We start from the raw sequence: 18,240 nt of genomic DNA, 5'->3' as shown, positions 1-18,240 counted from the left end.
ATATGTTCATTTGTGTCGTATTTTAGATTCCACAAGTAAGTGATATCATTATAGTATTTGTCTTTCTCTTTCTGACTTACAACTTATACAATATTTTCCATTGTATATATATATATCACATCTTCTTTATCCATTCATCTGTTGATGGGCATTTAGGGTGTTTTCATGTCCTGGCTATTGTAAATAGTGTTGTTATGAACATAAGTGTGAGTGTATCTTTTCGAATTACAGTTTTTTCTGGTACTATTACCCTATTATTTAGATGAACTTTATGGAAGCTGTGGTCAACAGTCTACCAACATAATGTATAACACAAGTAAAGCAGCCTTAGTAATGACTTGGCCTGCTGGACATCAGTGGCCACTAGTGTTTATATTTTATTAATATAATTTAAATAAAGTTGCATCCATCTCTGAGGCAGTTCAATTTTTCCTGCTCTGTTGAAGTTTTGCCATGTTTAAAAATATATAATTAATTAATATAATTAAGATAACTCTGAGAAGAAGGAAGGCATAGGTATGTAATCTACCAGTTATAGAAGACTTTTAAAATCACCTCATCTTCAAAAACACATCAATATTAGCTAACTTGAGATTTTCTTTTTTTTACGCACCTTCTTCATGCTAAAGATGATGATGAGCTTTTAAAGGGCCCAAAGTTAAGAAGATGAGGAAGAAAGCAATGAATCAAAAATCATGAATATTTGCAAGCCAAATAATATATAATTAGAGAATTTCCATTGATATTATGAAGAAATATTGCACAAAAATCTTTGGCTTTTTTAGTGTGAAATTATTTAGGCATTTAAGTTTTAATTTAATTAAGTTTTACTTAAATTTTAATTTTAAAAATTTAGTTTTAATGTAATTAAGCATTTAGTTATATTTTCCTAAAGGAAATCCAGGACCTCTTATTTCTTAATTATCTCAAGTACATGATTAAGTTAGGCTGCATTATCAAGAACTTTTTCAGAGAATTCTATGATGGTTAATTTTATGTATCAACTTGACAAGGACAAGAGGTGCCCAGGTACTTGGTTAAGCATTAATTCTGGGTATGTCTGTGAGAGTGTTTCTAGATGAAATTAGCATCTTAATTGGTAGACTGAATAAAGCAGATTGCTATTCTCAGTGTGGGTGGGCATCACAATCTGTTGAGAGCTTGACTAGAACAAAAAGGAACGAAGAATTTCCCCTCTTTCTGACTGCTTGAACTGGGACCTTCTCCTGCACTTAGACTGAGACTTAAACCTTTGGCTCCTCTTGTTCTTGAGGCTTTGGACTCTGTCTGGGACTTACATCATTGACTCTGCTTGTTCTCAGGCCTTCAGGACTGGACTGGAACTATACCATCTTTTTTCTTGGCCCTCTAGTTTGTAACCTTCATATTCATATTCATATGGGACAATTCCTTATGAAAAAATCTCTCTCACTCTATCTCTCTCTACATAGATAGATAGATAGATAGATAGACAGATAGACAGATAGATAGCTATAGGATATATATATAGATAGATATGGTGTAGATATAGATATATGCTATTGGTTTTTCTCTGAAGAACCCTGACTAATATTGATTTGGGGACTGAGAATTGTTCTAGAAGAACAAATTTTAAAGATACATTTTTGGAATTGGTTCTGGAGTTTTTGGAATTGAAGATCAAATTTGATTTAAAGATGCTAAGAATTCTATATACAGAAATAAAGGAGCACTGATAGTCCACGATGTGAACTGGCAATAGAGATACACAAAATATCTGCCTCTGATACTCCTAATCAACCACTTATAAGAAACAAGAATCTGGGTGACTGTGTATATGATACTTTTGAACATTTTGGGAAAACTACCTAATGTAATGGGGTAGGCTGGTTTTTCCTAATATTGCTGGACAAAGTGATAAAGGAAAAGGATAAGCTCAGGGATTTGAATTCCCAGCTAAGCACCAAATAAATAACCTTAATGAATGTGCCCTGAAGGAGACCCTTATTTCCTGTAGCTGCATGGCTGTGATTGCTGAGAATCAAACCCAGTAAAGACTCATAATTAAAATGTAAGTTGAGGTCCCAGCCTCTGGGGGTCTTTACTACTAATGTGAGGGCATCGATTGGGAAAGAATGGGATTCTGTAAGTTAGGATGGAGACATGACCCTGATAAAGCTGGGGATCTTGAGGCCGTAAATATTGTTGAGTATTCTTTGCCAGTGGAACTGGCCTTCTTAGCCCTAGTACTATTGGCCTTTCCATCCCCATCTGAGGGGATTAACTCTGCATTGCCTGAGGAAACTGTAATGTTTTCACCTGAAGCAGTTGTAAGAAAGGCTGATTCTCCTCAAGACCCACTCCCATCACCCCCTTTGCTTTTAGACCTATAACGAACTCAAAACCCAATAGGCCCCTAAAGTGAGGTACAAAGTATAACATATAAGGAGGTGTGCTAGACTCCAAAAGAACTAATTTATATAAAAAGAAATCTGGAAAATGTGTGGGAATAGATAATAAGGGTGTGTAATAATAGTGGAAGGAATACAAGGTTGGATCAGGCCAAATTTACTGATATAGACTTGCTAAACAGGGACTCTACATTTAATGTTGCAGCTCAGGGAGTTAGAAAAGGGTTAAACAGTTTGGTTGGTTTGTTGGCTGAAATATGGACCAAAAGCTGACAAAAAGAAAAGAGAACAAGTTGGAGATGCCAGACCTGCCATGGTTTAATGTAAAGGAAAGAATTCAGAGGCTGGAATGTTAGATTGGAATGTAAGAGTGGGTTTGTCATTTAAGACATACTCATCCACATGGGGAAGATCCAGAAGACACACCTTTCACTAATATTGTGAGAAATTAATTTTTGAGTGTTGTCCAGGCATCCCTGAAGAGCTCTGTGGTCACTCTTCTTTGTTGGCTAGATCTTACAGGAGGAACAGCAGGCACTAAATTGGTAAACCTAAATGCAATGAAAGTTATTGGATCTGGGAGTGGCAGGGATCAAGCTGGGCCCTCAACCACCAAAGACATGGTGAGCATGGTTACCATGATGGGCAGTAGTCAAAGCAGCATTCAGAGTAGACTGACTTCTACCTACCTATGGAATTGGCTAGTTGTTCATGGTGTACCTAGAAGTAAAATAGGTAAGAAACCTACCAAAATCTGACTTTTCTGTAAAAACAGAAAAGTTCTAGGTCAAGTGAGAAAAAACGCCTAACCTGAATCATAAAAACAGAGTCACAACCCTTCAATCAATTCTTGGTCTTGAGCCAATTTGCAGATTCAAAAACCACTTGAATGAAGGGAAGACTGGGTTCCTTTAAGGAAGGGCCCTGGTATACTTCCAAAAATGTATACTGCTAATCTTTCTCCCAGCTTTCCCCAAAGGGACTCTATGGCCTTTCGCCAGAGTAATTGTATATTGAGGAAAAGGAAATATTCAGACCTTTTAGGGACTACCGGACACTGGCTCTGAACTGCGATTCTAGACCAAAAACTTCACTGTGGTCCACAGTCAGAATAGGGGCTTATGAAAGTCAGATGCTGAATGGAGTTTTTGCTCAGGTCCCTCTCACACTGTGCCCAGTGGTTTTCTGTTCCCATCCTGCTGTAATTTCCCCAGTTCCAGAATGCATAATTGGAATAGATACACTTATTAGCTGACGAATCCCCACATTTGTTACCCGATCTGTGGAGTGAGGGAGATTATGGAGGGTAAGAAAAAGTGGAAGCTGTTAGAACTGCTTATATCTAGGAAAATAGTAAACCTGGAGCAATACTGCAACCCAAAGGTATTGCAAAGATTAGTGCCACCATCAAGGACTTGAAAGAGGCAGAGGTGGTGATTCCCACCTCATTACCATTGAACTCTGTAGGGAATCAACTGTGTAGAAGATGATTGATTTGGAGAATAACTGGATTATCACCAGCTTAAACAGGTGGTGATTCCAATTGCTGCTGCTGTAACATGAAGTGGTTTTCATTTTGAATGAATTAACACATCCCCTGGTACCTAGGAAGTAGCTATTTTTCTGGTAAATGTCTTTTTCCCCATTCTTATCAATAAGATCCATCAGAATGAGTTTGCTGTCAGCTTACAAGGCCATCTTCCTGACCCTACTTTAGGTATATATCAACCCTTCAGCCCTATGTCATACTTTAGTCCACAGGAATCTTGATCACCTTTCCCTTTTACAAGAAGTCCCTTGCATTGATAATGTTATTCCAACTGGCTCGAATGAGAAAGAATAGCAGCTATTCTAGACTTATTGGTAAGACATTTACATGTGAGAAGGTGGGAAATACATCTGAATAAATTTCAAGGGCTTCCTACCCAGTGGGAAGTTGAGTAGTGTGGGTCATGTTGAGATGTCCCTTCTAAGCTGAAGAATAAGTAGGTGCACCTGGACCCTAATATAGCTAAAATAGATGTACAACACCTAGTGGACCTCTTTAGATATTGGAGGCAACGTAGTCTATTTGGGTGTATTACCTTGGCTCATTTACTGGGAGTCCTGAAAAGCTGCTAAATTTGAGTGGGATCAAAAACAACAGAAGGCTCTGATATAGAGCCAGGCTGCTGTGTAAGTTTCACTGCCACTTGTGCTATATGATTTAGCAGATGCAATGGTGCTTGAAGTGTCAGTGACAGAGAGCAATTCTCTTTGGAGCCTTTTGCAGGCTCTGTACATGAATCACAGCACAGGCCCTTAGAGTTTTGGGTAAATCCCTGGTATCCTCCACAGACAACTACTCTCCTTTTGAGAAACAGGTCTTGGCCTGCTACCAGGCCTCAGCAGAGACTGAACACTTAACTATGTGCCACCACGTTACCACGCAACCTGAGCTGCCCATCATGAGCTGGATATTATCTGACCTATCAAGCCATAAGTGTGGACATGCACAGAAACAGTCCATCATCAAATGGAAGTGGTATATACATGTTTAGGCCCAAGCAGACCTTGAAGGTACATATAAATTATATAAAGAAGTGCCCCAAATGGACCCCATTCCTGCTACACTGCTTTTGTCTCTCAACCTGCACCTTTGTCCTCATGGGAAGTTCTCTAGTATCAGCTGACAGAGAGAAAGAAGACTCAGGCCTCGTTTACAGAAGGTTCTACACAATGTGTAGGCACTGCCCTAAAGTTAATAGATACGACATTACTGTCAGCTTACAGTAATGATGGAACTCTGGGACATCTGATGGATTTCTGGGATATCCCTGAAAGGCAGTGTTGAAATAAAATCTTCCCAATGGGCAGACATGCTAGCAGTGCATCTGGTTGTTCAGTTTGCTTGGAAGGTGAAATACCTGGATATTCGATTATATACTGATTTGTGAGCTGTGGCCAGTGGTTTGGCTGGATGGTCAGGGAATTAGAAGAAACATGATTGGGAAATCATGTGGTAGGATGACCTGTTTTGTGGATGCTAGTCAGCTTCCTTCTCCAAGCCACCCTGTCATTGCCCTGTGGGCTCAGGAACAAAGTGGTAATGGTGGCAGAGAAGTAGGTTATGCATGTAGTCAGTGACAAGGACTTCCACTCACTGAAGGTGACCTGGCTATGGCCGCTGCTGAGTGCCCAATCTGCTAGCATCAGAAACCAACGCTGAGCCCACAGGTACCATTACCTAGGATGATCAGCCAGCTACCTGGTGGAAGGTAGATTACATTGGACTGCTTCCATCATGGAAAAGGCAGTGTTTTGTTCTTACCGAAACAGACACTTACTCTGGATATGGAATTTCTCTCCATGTACACAATAGTTCTGCCAAAACTATCATCTGTGGACTTACAGATTGCCTATCTAGAGTCACGGTATTTCATGTTACTACTGTTCAAGGAATTCACTTCACAGTGAAAGGAGTGTAACAGTGGGCCCATGCTCATGGAAGACACTGTTCTTATCATTTTTCCCACTATCCCAAAGCATCTGGTTTGATAGAGTGGAATGGCCTTTTGAATACTCAGTTGTAGTGCCTGCCAAGTGGCAACACCTAGCAGGGCTGGGGCAAGGTTCTTCAGAAGGCTATATATGCTCTGAATAAGCATTGAATATAAGGTGTTGTTTCTCCCATAGCCAGGATTCACAGGTTTAGGAATCAAGGAGTGGAAATGAGAGTGGTACTCACTCACTATTACCCCTTGTGACACACCAGCAAAGTTTTTGCTTCCTGTTCTCATGACCTTATTCTCTGCTGTGCCTAGATATCTTAGTTCAAGAGGGAGGAATGCTTACACCAGGTGATACAGTAATCCCATTGAACTCTAAGTTAAGACTGCCCTCTGATCACTTTGAAGTCTGCATGCTTCTGAATCAACAAGCAAATAAGGCCATCTCATTGTTGGCTGGGGTAACTGGTGTTGACTACCAAGGGAAAATTGGACTACTACTCCACAATGGACAAAATAGAGTATTCTAGAATACAGGAGATCCCTTAAGGTGTCTCTGATATTACCATACCCTCTGATTAAAGTGAATGGAAAATTACAACAACCCAATCCAGGCACTACTACTAATGACTTGAACTCTTCAAGAATGAAGATTTGACTCACTCTACCAGGTAAAGAACCATAAACAGCTGAGGTGTTTGTTGAAGGCAAAGGTAATACAGAATAAGTAGTGGATGAATGTTATTATAAATACCAGCTAAGACCATGTGACCAGTTACAGATGAAAGGACTGTAATTGTCATGAATATTTCCTCCTTATTTTACTATGCATATGTTTGTTTGTGTTTGTGTGTGTGGCAAATGTCTATTTTCTTTCCTTTCTTTCTCCCTTATCATGCAATATAATATATACTTACTTTATATCATAGTATTTAAGTTAAAGGATATTCAGAAGTGTAAACATCTCTTATGGACTTTACCTCCCATACTGAGGAAGGGTTAGATTGATTTTTGTTGTATGCAGAATAGTTGTGTTGATATCATGTTAAGTAGAATTATGTTCTTGTTATTGTCTTTATTTGGAGATTAAATATGGTTTAAGGATGTGTATTTGAGTATCAGTTTGACAAAGGGGTGGCCTTGTGATGGTTAATTTTATGTCAACTTGACTGGGACATGGGGTGCCCAGATATTTGGCTAAACATTATTTCTAGGTGTGTTTGTGAGGTTGTTTCCAGATGGGATTAGCATTTGAATTCGTAGGCTGAATAAAGCAAATGCCCTCCCTGTTGTCTGTGAGCATCATTCAACCTGTTGAGGGAGTGAATAGAACAAAAAGGATGAGGAGGTAAGCATTTGCTCTCTGCCTGAACGTCTTTGAGCTGGAACATGGGTCTTTTGCAGTAGGACCAAGATTTATCCCAATAGCTCTCCTGGTTCTTGACCTTTCAGACTCTGACTGGGACTTACACATTGGTTCCCTTTGTTCTCAGGCCTTTGGACTTAGGCTTGAACTACACCATTGGCTTTCTTGGGCCTCCAACTTGCAGATGGAAGATTATAGAATTTCTTAACCTTCATAACCATATAAGTCGATTCTATACAATAAATCTTTTTCTTTCTCTACATATGTATATCCTACTGGTTCTGTTTCTCTGAAGAACCCTGACTAATGCAGATTCTTTTCAAGTATTCACATTCAGGTTATAAAACCAATATTTTACCAATAACCCAATATTATCATATATAAGATCTTTACAGACATGGGTATTAGGCACACCTATTTCACTATTGGTCATTAATGGATTGTCTTGTCCTGAGAAGTTTAACATAAGAAGCCATGAGACTTTCATTCTTTATTCATCTATCAACATCCTTCAGGTTAATTCCCAAAGCCCCAAATCTCCTGAATGGATTATTTAATTCTGTTGGTGATTGTATAGACAAAAAAAAAAACATCAAAATAATGGACCTGATGATCCCATGAAGACTCAGGCTGACTCTGAAGACTTCAAAATTGGATACATTGAAGTTCACAAAACAAGCCTCAGGCTACTCATTTTTTATAGATTGTTTTAAATTAGGTTTAAATTATGTGATTGTTTCAGATTCAGCACCAAACACTTATTTCTAATTCCCAATAAGTAATTATGTTTGTTAGACTGGACTGTGGATGCAAGATAATCACATTCTTTTAAATGTTCACATACTAGTTAGCTTAAAGTCCTTTCTGTCTTTTCATCTGTATATTAACTTTGAAAGTTTCCTGATAACAAAATCAATATAATGTATAAGAAGTCATCGTAATTAAGAAGAACCTATTATTATTAAGAAAAAACTTATTATTTCCAAGTCAGTTTTAAATACTTCTTCAAATATTAATGTAAAAGACTTCATTTAAAATATATTAAAGCACTTTACCTGTCTTATGTTAGAACCCTATCCATACATGTTTATTAGTATAAATATAAGCAATAAAAATCATGAGCTCTGTGTTTATATGAAAATTGGACAAAGCTAGGTATACTTTCAAAGGACTAATACTTGACATTAACTGAAATTAACCTCCACCCCAAAGAACAAAAAAAAAATAAAGACTACTTTTCAGAAAACATGATCATTGAGTATTCAATAAATGGCCAAGGAAACGTTTCCTTGCAAGATACTTTGGTTTACATATTTTTATTTTAAAGAATTAGAATGGGATAGGTCATGATATAGTCTTGTTTATGTACAGTTGTCGTTTTATTATTTTATAAAAGTGCCTAAGATTTAATAAATAAAAGACTAAAAATCATGCTTGTGTTCAAAAAGGAGAAAAGTTCAAAAAACAAAGAAAGAAAGAAAAAAAACACTTCAATGCTCCTGCACAGGCTTCAAAAAAATCTAATTATGTGAGAAGTTTCCAATTTAAAATTGATCTGACAAAAAGGGGATAGGCTGCATTAAAATGATCCTGAAAAATCGAGACCAGTTAGACTTATCCATTCTTAAGAGGTAAGTTTGTTTTCTGCCTCTCCCTTACCTCACCCCACTCCTTTAAAATTGTTTGAGTTCTACCAATAAGCCATTTGTTCCCTTTTATTCAAGTGGCAGCAATATAGAGTTCTGATCTGATTGGGACCCTTAGTAAGTACTCAAACAGTATCCTTATATTTTTTGAGTTGATAGAAATCAATATCATAAACATGTGGGAGACGGGGTTTGAGACCAGACATGGTATAGAGGAGTTTTTGTCCAAATAATATCAGAATCAGCTAGTGGGTTTGAGAGTCTGGTAGTCTTCTAGGACTTGTCTGATTCAACTACTTCAGATGTTGTGAAGATTGGTTTTGGGAGTCTATCAGTTTAACAGATGCTCAAGTGATTCTTACACATATTAATGTTTAAAAACTACTAGCCTACAGGGCTTCCCTGGTGGCGCAGTGGTTGAGAGTCCGCCTGCCGATGCAGGGGACACGGGTTCGTGCCCCGGTCCAGGAAGATCCCACATGCCGCGGAGCGGCTAGGCCTGTGAGCCATGGCTGCTGAGCCTGCACATCCAGAGCCTGTGCTCCACAACGGGAGAGGCCACAACAGTGAGAGGCCCGTGTACCACAAAAACAAAACAAAACAAACAAACAAACAAAAACCTACTAGCCTAGAATATTGACTGCCACTTGTATGTGTGAGTGTGTGTGTGCCTGGACACATGTGTGTTAATTTCATCTCTCCTATTTATAAATTTGGAATAATATTGGTTTTGGCAGAGAAAATCTTTCTTTCTTTTATCTTCCTATACCATCTCTTACATATTTATTTTGCAATTCCAGTTCCTAATCCTATATAACAGATTACTCCAAAAGAGCAGTTTAAACCAAGCAGTTTATTTAGTCCACAGTATTTTGATCAATAGTTTGCAAAGCGTTTGCTTGGATCTGTTTCACTTGAAGGATCTCATCCAGTTACAGTAAGATGTTGGCTGAGGCTGCCATCATCTGAAGACATAACAAGGCTGGTCATCCAATATGGTTTATTCACATGCCCATCAATTGATGCTGTTGGCTGAAAGTTCAACTTGGACTGTTGACCAGAGCATCAGACTGTGGTCTCCTCCACTACACACTCAAGATTTGTAACTTCTACTGTCTAAAGGCTTGCCATGTATGTAACAGACATCTATCCATGAGGTGTCTGAACTCCAGTTTACCATCCCCTAAACAGGCCTTTTTCCCCCTATAATGCCCCATTTACACTTAATACTGTACATAGGAGTACCAAAAAATGTGCTAATGGATTACTTGAGTGCCAAGATATTTCACCCTTTCTCCATCATGTAGCAGCAATGCTACCACTTCAAATGTTAAGTTTTGAGTACTCCTGCCAATATGATAATTCCTTTCTGTGTCTGCTGCACAAGGTGGACCAAATGACCAGGAAGCACTCGTATCTTCAAATTTAGTGAAACTCTAACTATGTACTCTGGAGAAAGCCTTTCCTTTTAGTACCCAGAAACATTAAAACTACAGAGCCTAAAGTTATAGGAACAGGGAACTCAAATTACCCCAATGTATAACTAGGAGTGATGGAGAGTAGGGTCAATCCTATTTGAAATGTTCAAGGTCATCTAATTAAATATCCTACCTCTTCCCTATCAGGGCTCTGACTTTGGCTTAGGAAATTGCCCTCCTCTGAGAATTCAGCCTTATTTGAAGTTATGCTCTTACTTACTTACACTTAGGTCTTCAATTCGGTCTATAGATGAGTGCCTCCTTAAATGTTGCCTAAGAGGCTCTCTGGATCTTGAATTTCCCTTATTAATAGATTGCTTCATGCATCAATGTTACTTAACAATAGCCACCCAATTTCATAGCCCTTTTGGTTACTATTTTCCTTTAACTCTTAAATGTTAACAAAAATATACCAGATTATATTATCCCTGCTTCCCATCTCCATTCACCACAGTTAAAAATCTTGGAAGTCCCACTGCTACAACTTTCCAAGAACTATTGATAATCCACCTGCCATCAGTGATGAGGTCTTCATGGCCATATAGCCATCAAGTGGTCCATTTCCAGAATTCCATTGTTGGAGGCTAATTCTTAGGACTCTTCCTGGCAACAGCTGTCTGAGGTTAAGTTCCTCAGAGATTGAGACAGAAGTTGTTGAAGGAAATAATTTGTTGAGGACATTCTCTCACAAAAAGAGGATTAGGGAAGCAGGGAAGGAAGGAGAAAGAAGCTAAGGAAGTAAGTCATCTCGGCTGGAGACTAGCTTCAGCCTGGTTTCAAGGGAAGCTCTGCTGTATAAACTGTGCTACAGACCTACCCTCACCTTAAGCAAGAGAGCTGAAACTATTTTTTAACCACCCCCTCAGTTCAGTCAGTCATTGGCCTGACCATCCCAGAAAGAGTGTTATCGTTATTTTGGGGTGAGGCTGTTCCTGTTTGGCTGCCAGAGAAGGTGGTGGTTAAGAGCCCTTAGCAGCTAACATTCTTAGCAGCTGTGTGCTGTATGCATCTGACAGACTCAGTGAGAATCCATATAAGGCACCAGTAACATCACTAATGAAGCAAGGGTTTGGATAAATGACAAACTTTTTTTTTCCTATCATGGGAGTAAATGGTACAATATTTCTGAAGGGATATTTGGAAATAGACTATGAAAGACACAAAAGCATTATGTGTGTTGTTGTAGCTGCAACTAACTCAATTCAGAAGAGAGAACTTAGTGCTCTTTAACAAAGCAAATTTACTGTGGTGAAGTGTCCTTAGGGAAACACATGTATAAGTATGTGAATATGTCTATATAAAGATATTCATAAAACAGTGTTTGTAAGAGCAAAATTTTTGAAAGAGTTAAAATTTCAAGAATGAAGTAGTGGTTAAATAATTCCATTATTTTACTATTTTATTTATTATAATCTGATATTATAATAGAAACATTAATAGATTCCTTTGTGATTTATATATCTATATGTTACATACAAGAAAGATAAATAAGTTGCTAAATATTTTATAATCGTTATTTAGTGTTTTATAGCCCTTAGAATCTCTCTGTACAAAAACGTGTAAAGAAACTCTGTAAACAAACATATTTGAGGGCTTTTAAACATATTCTAAAAGAGTATCATACTCAAAGTGACCTAAGATCCCCAGGTCTCATAAGATTTGCACCCAAAATTTAAAAGCAATTAATGCCTGGAAGACAATATTTTGGGCATGGCTGGCTCTAGCCCGATCACATTTGTATAATGTTATTTATAGACAGTGTCCATTATGCCTGGCAGGATCCATACCTTACAGGATGTTAAACATTTAGAATATTACTCATGATTGCAGTTTTTAAAATTTTGGCTTATCTCAGTTTCATAATTTTTCCACAGTGTACTGTTTATTTAATAAAACTTTTGTTTTTATTTATAGCTGCAATATATATCTTTATAAAGAAATAAGGAGGAGCTTTTTTCCTCAAATCAGACTCATATGTTGAATTACTTACAGGAATCTTTATTATTATAAAAATATTTGGTTTATAGGTTTTCAATATGCTTAATTTATGTAGCAAATATAGTTGGTGTATTTTTCTTGATCTCAAGGATCTTTTCAGTATATTCGAATGAAATAATTTCCAGTTTTAGAACTCACAAGGAAAGGTAGAAATTGACTTCTGGCACAAAATCGTATTCTTCAGAAATAAATAACTATACATACTATACATACTTTTTAAAATTTGATATAGGACAAATATCATATGAAGGATAGCAACATTCTTGCCACCCATGGGTCCAGACAGGTGGGCGATCTAAAAAATTTGTTCTTTTTCTAGCTTTCGAGTTAACAAATTTCATCTCTCTAGTTTCTGAAGTGACAGCATATTATTGCTACCCTTACTTGTAGACAGGTTAAATATTCAGTAGCTATAAGTGAAAATTTGATGTGAAATTGTTCTTCAAAAAGATTATTTTCTAAATGATTGGATTTCCTAAATGGATTTTCTAAATGATTTCCTTCCCAGTAAAAATCGAACAGAGATTAAGTCTTAGCTGTACACATCCCCTTCTCTCCTTAGTAGTCTTCAAAATACAGATATGCTTGATGATGTAACATAGGCTTTAAATTACAAAAATAGATGTGTAATCAATATGTCACAAATGTTTGAGCAGAGAACACCATGAAAAGTAGATATTGATAGTTGGCACTGTTTCCTTTATAACCAAAAGCCTCCATTCTTCTTTTTAAAACACATCATTCTTCCTTTTGGAATGGTATATGCAAGTGTGTGCCCCAGCTGCCTTAGAATATGAGACAGAAACTTGCTCTTACCTCCTCAGCTTTGTTGGTGGTTAATTACATGACTTAACCAAAAAAAAGCACACTTTGAATGAACTCTGAATCTGGAGTGAGGCTTGTACGAATAGAAACAATGACATGATTGGATTAATGCCACACTCAAAATTTCAAATAAAGCTGAGAAGGTGATTCCTATCACATCCACTTTTGTTGTTAAAAAAAACCACATCACGCCCTCCTTCATTTGCCCTCACAACAAGCCTTGAAAGTAGGTGGATTATCCAAATTTTACCTATGAAAAGGTTTGTGAAACACAAAGGATTTAACTTGCCGAAGGTGACACATCAGGATTCAAACGGAGACAGTCTAAATCTCAGGCCCAAGAACGTTTCCCCATGCACAGTGCCTCCCAGGTTTTGTGCAGGACGGGGAGAGAATGATCTACCTCGCAGGGTTACTGTGAGAATTATATGAAATAATAAACACAAAACTTCTGGAACACGGTGGCCATTCAACACCCGGAAGCCACTAAACAACTCACTCAAGGTTACACAGTCCTTGATGAAACCAGGATTTAAACAGAGATTTGAATCTTGTGTTACCGGGAGTGCTTAGGAGCTCCAGAAGCTTTTCTTGGCTTTTACCCCTGCCACAGAATCTGAATTGTCTTTCCCTCTATCCCAAAAAGCACACCTCAGAAGTCAGGGGACACCCAGCAGGCCTTTGCAGAAAGGAGGGAAGGAGCAGGAGTCGCATTAGGAAGCTTTACCTTCTGCTGGCTTTTCTCTCCTCCCAGCTTCTCTGGTATCGCATCACTTTTAATTCTCTACTTTGACCAATGCAAATAAATGGCAGATGGAGGAATAAATATAGTAAGAATAACTTGCTATTATTCCAAATGTGATCTCTTTATTGTTGTCAATGAATTCGGTTTAATGCAATTGGAATGCAGCTAGTAAACAGAGAAGTTATGTTTTTCTTCTACATTTAGCCAGATTGAAAATATCCTAAATGATTTTGTTTTCATCTGGCAGAGGTAGCTTATACCTTATGCATGTTGCCTTAGACATATATGAACTCTCCAACTCTCTTATTATTTAGCCCATAAGGACCATAAATATATATTTCCCAATTTTAAAAGATACCATTTTGGGTCACTGACTTAATGACGTAGTACTTAAAATTAGGTGTAGAAAGTATGAAGTAGCAAGTACAATACTTACCAAGGTAAGACATATGCATGCCAGTGAATTGAAAATTAATCCCTGTAATAGTAATTCAGGAACTACCAGTGAAATTTCTGAATAAGGGTTGTATGATTGTTTGGGAATAATTTTTACTGCTGATCCATGAACAGGCTTGAGTGGTGTAGTCATACAATTAAGATTCTGGGAGCTTAATTAGGTAAGGTAACATTGGAAGGCAATTTGATACTTTTTATCTAGGAAGAAGTAAAATTATTTTTGTTTGGATATGATGAGATCTTATTTATAGGAAATCAACAGATTCAGTAAAGTTGCTGGATACAAAATCAACACACATAAATCAACTACATTTCTATACACTAACAATGAAACACCTGGAAAAGAAATAAGAAAACAATCTATTCACAATAACATCAAAACCATAAAGTACTTAGAAATAAATTTAACCAAGGAGATAAAAGATCTGTGCATTGAAAACTGTAAGAATTTGATGAAAGACATTAAAGGAGATGTAAGTAGTTGGAAGATATCCTGTGTTCATAAATTGAAGAAATTAATTTTGTCAAAATGGCCATACTACTTAAACTGAAATACTTAAAGTGAATCTATAGATTCAATGCAAACTGTATTAAAATTTCAATGGCATTTTTCACAGAAATAGCAAAAGCAATCCTAAAATTTTTAGGGAATCACAAAAGTCCCCAAATCTCCAAAGCCATCTTAAAGAAGAGCAAAACCAGAGGCATCACACTTCCTGATTTCAGACATCCTGATTGCTACCAAGCTATAGTAACCAAAACAAAGTGGTACTAGTATAAAAATATACACACAGAAAAATGGGACAGAATTCAGAGCCCAGAAATAAACCCTTACACATATAGTCAACTAATACTGACAAAGAAATCAAGAATACTAATTCGGAAAGAGATAGTCTCTAAACTAAATGGTTTTGGGGAAACTGGATAATCACCATTAGAAGAATAAACTTGGATCCCTATATTAAACCACGTATGAACGTTAACTCAAAAATGGATTAAATACTTAATCATAGGACCTGAAACTGTAAAACTCCTAGAAGAAAATATGACACCAAAAGCACAAGCAACTAAAGCAAAAATAAATGAGTGGAACTATATCAATTTAAAAACTCTGTACAGAAAAAGAAACAATTAACAAAATAAAAAGGCAACTACATAATGGAAGAAAATATTTGCAAATCATATATCTAATAAGGGGTTAATATCCAAAATATATAAGAAACTCATACAACTAAATGGCAAAAAACCAATCTGACTAAAAAATGGGCAGGAGAACTGAACAGATATAGGTTCAGAGAAGGCATATGGATGGCCAACTCATACATGAAAGATGCTGAATGTCACCAATCATCAAAGAAATGCAAATCAAGACTATAATGAGATATATCACACCTGTTATAAAGGCTGTTATCAAGAAGACAAGAAATAACAAGTGTTGGCGAGCATGTGAAGAACAGGGAATCTTTGTGTACTACTGGTGGAATGTAAATTAGTACAACCACTATGGAAAACAGTAAGGAGCTTCCTCAGAAAAACAAAAATAGATTACCGTATGATCCAGCAATCTCACTTCTGGGTATATATTCAAAGAAAATTAAAACAGGATAATGAAAAGATATGTGCCCTCTCATTCATAACAACTTTTTTCACAAGAGCTAAGACATGGAAACAACCTAAGTGTCTATCAATGAATGAATATATAAAGAAGTTGTGATGTATTACATGTGGAATATTATTCAGCCATGAGAAATAAGGAAACCCTGCTATTTGGGACAACATGGATGGACCTTGAAGGCATTATGCTAGGTAAAATAAGTCAGACAGAGAAAGACAAATACTGTGTGATCTTGCTTATATGTGGAATATAAAAAAAGCTCAACTTATAGAAGCAGAGTGTAGATGGTGGTTGCCAGGGGCTTGGGGGTTGAGAGAAATGGAGAAATATGTTGGTTAAAGGATACAAACTTCCAGTTATAAGATGAATAAATTCTGATGATCTAATGTACAGCATAGTGATTATAGTTAACAGTACTATATTATGTACTTAAATGTTGCTAAGAGAGAAGATCTTAACTGTTCTTAACAAAAAAGGAATCATAATTATGTGAGGATGATGGAGGTGTTAACATTACTGTGGTAATCATTTAGCAATATATGGCTATAAGATTGACACATTGCACCTTAAACTTATACAGTGTTATATATTAATTATACCTCAGTAAATTTGGGAAAAAATAAATGCATATACTCTTTGACCCAGTAACTCTAGATGAGATATATACTCTGGAGAAGCATTTATATATGTTAGCAAGGAAGCTCACACAGAAACATTATATGAAACATTAATTTTAATAATAATAACTAAAAGTAAAACCAAAACAAAGAAAAATATAAAGAAATATCCTATATGCTGTAAGTAATGAAATGGATAAATAACTTATATGCTATCCATGTTATGCAGCAGTTAAGGAGGATAAGTATGCTTCCAATGGGTTAATATGGAAAAATGTGGAAGATGTAGTATTCAATAAAAGAATCAAGTTATAAACAAAATGTAGAGTAACATGCCCTCTATAAACTAAAGCATACAATGCTACTATGCATTTGTACATATACATATATATTCTTATTTTTATCTTTACCTATATCAATATCTATCTATTTATCTATATATCCATGTATATTTATCTGGATAGATATAAACCAAAGTAATAACTGCTAATTCAGGAAGCAACTGAAATTGAGGGGGATTGTCAAAAGGAAATTTAGCTTCATATATAATATTTGAATTTTCCTTTTCAAGAGGATAACATACTCATGTATGATTTATATAATAAAAATTAATTTTTAAATAAGAGGAAATTTAAGTGAATTGCCTAAGGTAAAAAGGCTAATTAGTGTCCAAGTCAAGATTAAAACCTAGGAATTCTGACACTTATGTTATTCACTAATTTTCTTATGTTACATTCTAGCCAATGACCAATTTTCATTAAGCATTTCAATGGGAAAGAAAATTAAATATTAATTACATCCAAGTTAAAATGGCATGAAAACACATTCTTCCATCTACGCCACATTTTGTATTAATTAAATGATTTTGCTAGTATTAAAGCCTGTTTTTGGAAGAAGGTTAATGAAGCATTCCCACAAAGTTGTAATGAGCACAAGACAGGTAATTTCAATCTTCTTCTGGGTTAGAGGTTTTCAAACACTAATATACATAAAATCACTGAAGCATTTGTTAAAATGACAGGTTCCCAATTCCAATCCCAATAAAGCCTGAAATAGTTGATCTAGGGAGTTTCAAGGAAGCCACAAGATATACTGAACAGTCCAGGTCATTCTGAGTTGTTTTACTAAGGACCCTAGTTCCAGATAGCTCAAAACTCATTGCTGCCACCTGAATGAAAGGGAAAAGATGGCTTCCCAGTAGAAACCCAACAATGATAAAGAAGTAGAGGGATGGAGAGGAAGCTGAGAGTGACATTTCTTTAGACTTGAGTCCTAGTCATCCAAAATGATTTTTCAGGGATTATTACCTATATGATGTGGCATGTCCCCTTCTTATGCAATCAATTTTATATTGGGACATTCTCACAATATCAGGTTAAAACAAACAAAAACCCCACAGCCTTCACAGAGGCACTCAAGTATCCTTTATTCTTTTTCTATTCAAATTTTTCTCCTTTTGGTGATGCACTTTAAAAATCATCTTTCATTTATCAATTCACAAACACCTTAAAGAAGAAAATTAAATAAAATAAAACAATAAGAGCTACACATTAATAGGACTCTAACATGATCTGCCCCATTTCACTGCTTTAAAATATAAATATGCCAAAAAGAAC

Source organism: Monodon monoceros, unplaced genomic scaffold (assembly GCF_005190385.1).
Source record: "Monodon monoceros isolate NGI ecotype Baffin Bay Population unplaced genomic scaffold, NGI_Narwhal_1 Super_Scaffold_20, whole genome shotgun sequence".
Classification (NCBI taxonomy): domain Eukaryota; kingdom Metazoa; phylum Chordata; class Mammalia; order Artiodactyla; family Monodontidae; genus Monodon; species Monodon monoceros.
The sequence above is the reverse complement of the archived record's forward strand: the minus strand, read 5'-3'. Positions refer to the sequence as shown.